The 8,790-nt window shown below is 35.2% G+C and overlaps 1 non-coding gene across 1 annotated transcript; it reads right to left on the reverse strand.

Moving 5' to 3' along the window:
- Window positions 1-6,249: 6,249 nt before the first annotated feature.
- On the reverse strand, window positions 6,250-6,356 carry LOC121208769 (small nucleolar RNA R71). Its single transcript, XR_005903894.1, has one exon. It is a non-coding gene; the product is annotated as a small nucleolar RNA R71 (small nucleolar RNA).
- Window positions 6,357-8,790: the final 2,434 nt, after the last annotated feature.

Below are 8,790 nucleotides of genomic sequence, written 5' to 3' on the forward strand. Positions count from 1 at the left end.
AAAATAATATTAAAATAATTTTTCGACATTAGATTTGTGGTTCTGAAACTACTGTTCTGATTTAGCTAAAATCGGGTGTTACATCGAGCCCACACTTGAAGCACTTTGTGGGGCGAGAATATCAAAGAAGACTATTCGGTTGAAAGTCGAGAACATCTAGGATCTATTCACTCAAATCACAGGTATTATTTCGAGAATATGTTTATTGCTACAAATATCACAAACCGACTCGATTTTCAAAATTTATATTTTTCCACTGTGCAAGAAAAAAATTTCGAGCTGAATTTTTTCCATCATATTCTTATTCCTAAAGGGAATGCTTCAGTCAGCCTTGTGAACTTTAGGCCCATCATTTTTTGCAATGCTACTGACAAGATTATTTCGAAGACTCTTGTTAATCATCTCAAAAAAGTTGTCCCATGTATCATTTTCTCCCTATCAAAATGCCTTCATCCCAAGGAGATTCATCTTTGATAATATTATCCTTACTAGTGAAATACTCCACTCAATTAAAAGGAAAACAAAAAGGAAAAGGCTATTTTTTTGCTTTTAAAACTTGTAACACACCTTACCTGACCCGATAATTGAATTTGGGTATGGTATATCAAAACATAAAATCAAAAGAAATTAGACAAATAATTTTTGAAACAATTTATTCAGCAAAAGCTCTGTAATACCTTACAGATTTATAAGTATAACATGTTGGATAGCCTATTACTTTACAAAGGTTTTAGTGAACATCATTGGTAGTTAAATCAATAATCAAACCATTCTGCATGTAAAATTCAAAGTGTAAAGATTCTTATAAAACAATATTTTGACAAAATAGTAGATCATTATACAAGTTTCTCTCAAAATACAAGTTTACATGCCACCTTCGAAGATCATGCATGATACTGAACTAATTAGACGACTCACAATATCAACAGTGCTCTAGCATAGTCCCTTCACAAAAATCCTTCCTTTAGTCAACAAGCATTAGAAGGAAGAGATAACAAAGTAAGTTCATACGAACTTAATGAGTTCCAAATATAAATGAGAACATATAAGTCTTACTCTTAATGCTCAATTTAATATCAAACCTTTCAGATAAAGTTATCTAAGATGAACATAGTATGCCCAATGGTGTACACATAACACAAACATACTTAATATGCCAATATACATAACACATTGGCGATTAATGCACGCCAAATTAACATGACATAATCAACTCATCCTCATTTCATCCTCATACCCATAATCCAGAATCAAAAGCATATCTTGTAACACCCCTAACCTGTATCCATCGCCGGAACAGGGTTACAGAGCATTACCAAAACTTTTAGAATATTTTTTAGATAATTTATTTAATTTACTATTCATTAATCGAGATCATTCAAAAAGTCCCTTAATTGGACTCTTGTGGCCCATTACGAGTATTATAATCGAATCGGGACTAAATCTGGAACTCAAAGAATTTTTTACGAAATTACAAAAATTTTCCAAGTTGTAGGGCTCACATGCTCGTGTGGTCCAAGGGACACGCTTGTGTGACCTAGGACATACCCGTGTTGCAAGCCGTGTTCGACCCCGTGTAACTCTCTGAGTTGTGCACACGGTCATGCCACACACCTGTGTGCTAGGTCGTGTGGTTAATTAATTCAATTCGAAAATAGGTGCAGGTTTTACACGGCCAAGACACATGCCCATGTTCTTGGCCGTGTAGCACACACGACTGAGACACGTGCCAATGTCTCTACCCGTGTGCTCAATCCTAAACATTTTGTTTCTCAATATTAAGGTACAGAGGACACACGGCCTAACCATATGCCCATGTTACCAGGCCGTGTGTCACAGACGGTCTAGACACATGCCCGTGTGGATAGATTGAAGACATTTCTAGCTTCATTTCTCACCCAAAATTTCACCCAAGACCTGCACTTGAAACATATATCTAATACCAACCATTCCAAGCATTCAAATTAAACAATTCCATCACTCATCATGGCGAACCATTACATGCAAATGTGTTTATAAACTTACCTTGAATTAACTTAAGTATCAACATCATTTGATCACATATACTTAACATATTAATCATACCAAAATAAGCCATTACTAGCTATTCCAATGGCTAGGTTACAAAACATCATTTTCAAGCCACTATTGGCCAAGTTGTCCTATACATGCCATTATACCAAAACAATTTTACTAAGTATACCCAAAATAAGCTAGATGATAGTGTGACGATGCTCCAATGATCTCCAACCTTCGCGAGCTTCCGAGCAGTATAAAATAAGGGAAAATAAAACTGAGTAAGCATTACATGCTTAGTAAGTTTGCATAACGAAAACAAAGCTTACCAATCCTGTTTATTAAATCTAAGCTACAATATCATGTTTTCCACCCATTAGCAAAATTGCCTAAACACATGTATTCAATCAAAAATGTTAGTCACCAAAATCTTCATATCAATCATGTAAACATAGATGAGTTCATCATGCAATATTCTTTCAATTCATTATCATTTCATCTCGAAATTCTCATACCATGTCAAGAGTTGTGCTGTTGAATCATTGAAATTCCGATGGATGCTCAAGTAGTACACTCAAGGTGTACGATTCAATAATCCGTCAATTCTTATTCAAGGGTACCCATTAGGTCACTTAATCAGGGAACACACTCTCGAGCCACATATCATATAATAGGATTACCAGTCCAGGCTAAATCCTTTATATAATGTATGCTCAGAAGAGCTCAATTAGGATTACCAATCCAGGCTAAATCCTAATCATAACGTATACTCGATAGGTATTATATCAGGATTACTCATCCGAGCTATATCCTTTCTATAATGAGGTCAATAGGATTACTCGTCTGAGCTAAATCCATCAGCAACAAATGTAGGACCTCATCCATTTTGGGAAAGCACATATATTCATCGAAATTCAATATTCAATCGGGACTTAACCCTTTTTCGCCATTTCAAGCATGTATTAAATTTTCCATTATAGCATTCAAGAATTACATTCCAATATAAGTCAAATTACATACAAACACACATTCAATTAACATAATTACATGCTCGATTAAGTTACACAAACTTACCTTGATACTTGTTCGCGTATAAAATCTACTAATCCGAAACATTTTCTTTTCCTCTGTCTAACCTCGCATTTGTGTTGTTCGGATCTATATAAATAGCTTTAATCATCAATTTCACATATTTCATATTTATTTGGACTCAATTTACATCCTAGGCAAAATTACCATTTTAGCCCTAACCTTCTATAAATTCCAATTTTTTCCCTAGGCTCAGAAAATGAAACTCATACAATTTACCCCCTATTCCAAGCCTAACCAAAAATCCCATTGCCAAATTTACAGCACATGTATTCATAAAAATTCAAAATTTTTCGTCAAATTTCACAACTTTACATTTTAGTCCCTAAATTATGTTTTCATCAAAAATTACTTTGTAAAAGTTGTTTATCTATCAACAAGCTTTCATTTTCTACCATAAATTTGTAATTTTCAGCATATTCATCCATGACCCAAATTTCATACCTTAATAACTTTTCAAGTTAGCTCCCCAAATAGATAGATTAAACTATCCCGGTTTCAAAAACATCAAAATTACTAAAAACGGGACAAAAAAACTTACCCAATTAAGCCTTGAAAGTTTCTTCTCTCTCCTAGGGTTTCCATAAAATTTTGGGAAAGAATATGAGAAAAATAAGATGATATTTCTTTTTATTATCTTTTAATTAATTAAATTATTTCAATTCCAATTTAGTCCTTACCCTTTTTCTAAATTTCCATGGATGAGTCAACAAAAATCTATATATTTTTCTTTAATGGTCTAATTACCATATAAGGACCTCTAGTTTTGAATTCCATAGCTATTTAATCCTTATAGCTACTAGAATTCAACTTTCATATTTTATGCGATTTAGTCCTTCTCGTAATTAAACACTTAATCGATAAAATTTTTGTATCAAAATTTTCACATGACATGTCTATCATAATACAAACCATCTAATAAAATAAAAATAAATTTCATTTTTGGGTCAGATTTGTGGTCCTGAAACCACTGTTCCGATTTTACTAAAAATGGATTGTTACAACTCCCCCTTAAGGATTTTCGTCCTCAAAAATCTTACCAGTAAAAAGGTTAGGTGATAAACCATTATTTATACATTTTTTACCTCATGCTTAGCATATTTTTCGATGAATTATCCTTAGATTTGGTGAATTCGATGCTCCTAATCCTTTAATTTCATGTTTTATACTTAGGTGAGCATAGGAGAGTAAAAAGAGCAAGAAACGGGCATGAAAACGGAGAAAATGGACCAACATGGGAAATCAACACGGCCTGGACTTCCTTAGACGGGGAAGCCACACGGCCATGTCCATTTGGTAGAATCGAAACACGACTTACACGGGTAGCCCACACGCCCGTGCCTATATAACAACCTTGAACACAGATTGAAGAAATCGCACACGGGTGTGTCCCTGTCGGGCCCAAGTTTAGTTCTATTCAGAAAAGGCCACTCTTAAGGGCTTTTAGGCATTCTAAAGCCTATTTAAACACCTGAGGAGGCACTTCAAAGGTACACACAGAGTAGGAGGCAGGGAATTACTCGAAGAAAGCCAATTGATCCATCTAAGAAGCCGAATTCACCTTCAAAACTGAAGATCTCCCTTCAATTCCCTTCAAGAGTTCTTGGGTTTTCTTTATGTTTTGTTCTCATTATTCTTTTGAGATGTTTTCTTTCATAAATATGAACTAAACCCCCTAAATACCTAAGGGGAATGAAACCTAAGACAGATCTTGTTATTATTATTTGAATTGTATGATAAATATTTGACTTGTTCTTAATTATGAATTCTTAATTCATGCTTTAATATTTCAAGATATTGATTCAAGTATTGATGTGCTTATTCAGAGAAGCACAAGTCTCTGTCTAACATAATTAAGCGGAGTTGATTGCACGCCTAGAGATAGGGTGACAAGATTTTGCCGGATTAGGGTGAAACCTAATAAGGGAATCCACAGATTGAGTTAATACAACACTAGGGAGTTAATTAGAAAGATAGTTCAATTAATCAACCTAGGGTTAGACGTTGTTAGTCCCAAGAGAGATAATAATATAAATTAGGGATTTCTACGGATCAAGTCAAGTGAATAAGTCATCTGTTTCAGAGTTAATAACAAGTGAAGTCTAGGTGGATTTTTTCCCTTAGGTATTGTCCAAATCATTCAGTTTTCCCAAAAGTTATTTCTCCAATTTACTGCCTATGCATTCTTAGTTTAGTAATTAGTTTAGATAAAACAAACCCCTTAATTTTTAGGCTAGATAATAAAAAGAAAGTTAACACTAGTACTTTTAGTTCCTTTGGGTTTGACATCCCAGTCTTGCCATAAGCTATACTACTGTTCGATAAGGTGCGTTTGCCTTTTTCGTGATAATAGTTAGTTTTCAAGAGTAGACATTCATAAATTATAAAACTTATTGCACGTAACACATCACATGATCAAGTTTTTGGCACTGTTGCCGGGGAACTAAGATATTAGGAACACTCGATTTTTATTACTTTAGCCATTCTACTTTTATTGCAATTTAATTTTTATTTTCTTTTCTAATTTTTCATTTATTCGCTTTTGGTAGGTTTTTTATAGTGCACGACTAGAAGACACCCGTCGGGACCATTACTTTTTGATAGTGAGATCGATAGCATAGCTCGTAGAAATCGAAGATAAATAAGGCGAAGCCTAAGATACACAGAGGAAGAGCAAGAGGACGACATTCACACAACAATCAAGGAGATGGCTTAGAATCAGGAAAGTCCGCTACCTCCTGCGATTGCTGCTGACCCAGTAAATCAGAATCCTGCTTAATGCACTATGTATTATTATGCTAAACCTACTTTAATAGGAACTGAGTCAAGTATAGTTAGGCTTGCTATTGCTGCAAATAATTTTGAACTGAAACCTAGCACAATTCAAATGATCCAAAAGTTTGTTCAGTTTGATGGTTTGCAGGACGAGGACCCAAACGCTCATTTGGCAAATTTCTTAGAGTTTTGAGACACTTTTAAGATCAATGGTGTTTCTGATGATGCCATTCGCCTTCGATTGTTTCCCTTTTTGTTGAGGAACAAAGCTAAATAGTGGTTGAACTCGTTACCACGAGGGTCAATCACTACTGGGAATAAATGATCGAAAAATTTTTACTTAAATATTTTTTGCCAGCTAAAACGACTAAGTTAAGGAATGATATCTCTTCTTTCTGTGTAGATGGATCTAGGACACTCTATAATGCATGGGAGAGATACAAGGACCTATTGAGAAGGTGCCCTCACCATGGGTTACCTTTGTGGTTGTAGGTTCAAACATTTTACAACGGCATGAACCCCTTAACAAGGCAACTTATCGATGTAGTTGCTGGTGGGACTATCAATAACAAAACACCTGAAGTGGTTTACGAATTTATTGAAGAGATGTCACTGAATAACTATCAGTGGCAAGTTATGAGAATAAAGCCAACGAAAGCAGCCGGTGTTTTCAACCTCGATGCAGTTACTATGCTCTCTAATCATGTAGAACTTTTGACCTAAAAATTTGATGGTTTACTTAACTCTTCACAGGTTCACCTAGTAATGCAATGCAATACAAATGGAGGTGGAACGAGCAATTCAGAATACCTACCTTATGGCCACAACATGGAGCATGAGCAACTAAATTTTATGGGTAATAATCTTCGACCTCAGAATAATCCTTATAATAACACTTACAATGCAGGTTGGAGGAACCACCCAAATTTCTCGTAGGGTGGTCAAAGGAATCAAAGGCCACAACATCCTCCGGGTTTTCAACAACCACCTTACAAACATGAAAAGAAATCGGGCCTTGAGGAGATGCTAACAAAGTTTATCTCGATGTCGAAAACTCGCTTTCAAAATATCGAAATATCACTTAAAAATCAGCAAGCATCGATCCGAGGACTTTAGAATCAAATTAGGCAGCTGGATAAGATGATTTCAAAAAGACCTTCAGGAAGTTTACCTAGTAACACCGAACCCAATCCAAAAGAGCATGTGAAAGCAGTTACACTAAGGAGTGGAAAAGTGTTAGCTGATTCCGAAAAGAAGCCACCACAAGAAGCTGAAAGAGACAAAGGAGAGGAAGAAAAACCTGAAAACAATGACAATCCAATGCCAAAGGAATATAAACCACCAATCCCATATCAAACAAAGTTGAAAAAAGACCGCATGGATGCACAATTCGATAAATTTCTTGAACTTTTTAAACAGCTACATATTAACTTACCTTTTTTTGAAGCTATATCGCAAATGCCTACATATGCAAAATTTTTAAAGGAGCTTCTAACAAATAAAAGGAAGTATGAAGACTTATCTACAGTGGAACTTAATGAGAAATGCTCGGCCATTCTCCAAAATAAACTGCCAACTAAACTGAAAGGCCCAAGAAGTTTTACTATTCTTGCTTAATTGGTAATTTGAATGTTGATAAGGCACTAACTGATTTAGGCGCTAGCATTAATTTGATGCCATATAAAATGTTTAAACAACTTGGTCTTAGGGAAACTAAACCCACTAGGAAGAGTATTCAATTAGCTGATAGACCTGTTAAATATCCTAGGGGAATTATAGAGGATGTACTTGTAAAAGTAGATAAATTTATATTCCTTGTTGATTTCATTGTGCTTGACATGGATGAGGATGTTGAAGTGCCTTTAATCTTAGGTCATCCATTTCTAGCCACTGCTAGGGCTGTTATTGATGTGGGTGATGGTAAATTGGTACCTAGAGTAGGTAACGAAGAAATTATCTTTAAAATTTATGATGCCATGAGATTTCTAGGGAACAGGACGACTCATGTTATTTTATTAACTCTATTGATCATGCTACTCAAGATTCTTTTTAGGAAATCATACATAAGGACATGTTGGAACTCTGTCTTGCCCAAAGAGAGGAAGGGGATGATAATTCTGAGATAGGAACTAAACTAAATTCCAATGAACCCTCCCTAACACCAGCAGAATATGAGGGTATTAAGGTAAACAATGAACTTGAGCAAAAACCTTCTATTGAAAAACCTCCCAAATTGGAACTTAAAAAATTGCCGAATCATTTGGAATATGCATTCCTTGGCAATAACTCTACATTACCGGTAATTATTTCGTCAAACTTGCAACCCAAAGAGAAAGAGGAATTACTCCAATTCTTAAGAGAGCATAAAAGGGCCATAGCTTGGAAAATTTCTAACATTAAAGGGATCAGCCCTTCTTTTTGCACCAACAAAATTTTAATGGAAGATGAATATAAGCCATGTGTGAAAGCCCAAAGACGACTGAACCCCAACATGAAGGAAGTTGTTAAAGCTGAGGTAATTAAAATCCTAGATGCTAGAATTATTTATCCTATCTCTAACAGTTCTTGGGTAAGTCCAGTGCAGGTTGTTCTTAAGAAATAAGGCATGACTGTTGTAGCCAATGAGAAGAATGAATTAAAACCAACAAGGACAGACACAGGTTAGAGAGTTTTCATTGATTATAAGAAGCTAAACGATACCACAAGAAAAGATCACCTCCCCCTTCCATTCATTGACCAAATGTTGGAAAGATTGTCAGGACACATGTACTACTGCTTTTTAGATGGAGTCTCTAGCTATTTTCAAATCCCAATAGCTCTTGAAGATCTAGAAAAGACGACATTTACATGTCCATACGGTACGTTTGCTTATCGTAGAATGCCTTTTGGATTATGTAATGCTCCTGCTAC

This window comes from Gossypium hirsutum, chromosome A10 (assembly GCF_007990345.1).
Source record: "Gossypium hirsutum isolate 1008001.06 chromosome A10, Gossypium_hirsutum_v2.1, whole genome shotgun sequence".
NCBI classification, from domain to species: Eukaryota; Viridiplantae; Streptophyta; class Magnoliopsida; order Malvales; family Malvaceae; genus Gossypium; species Gossypium hirsutum.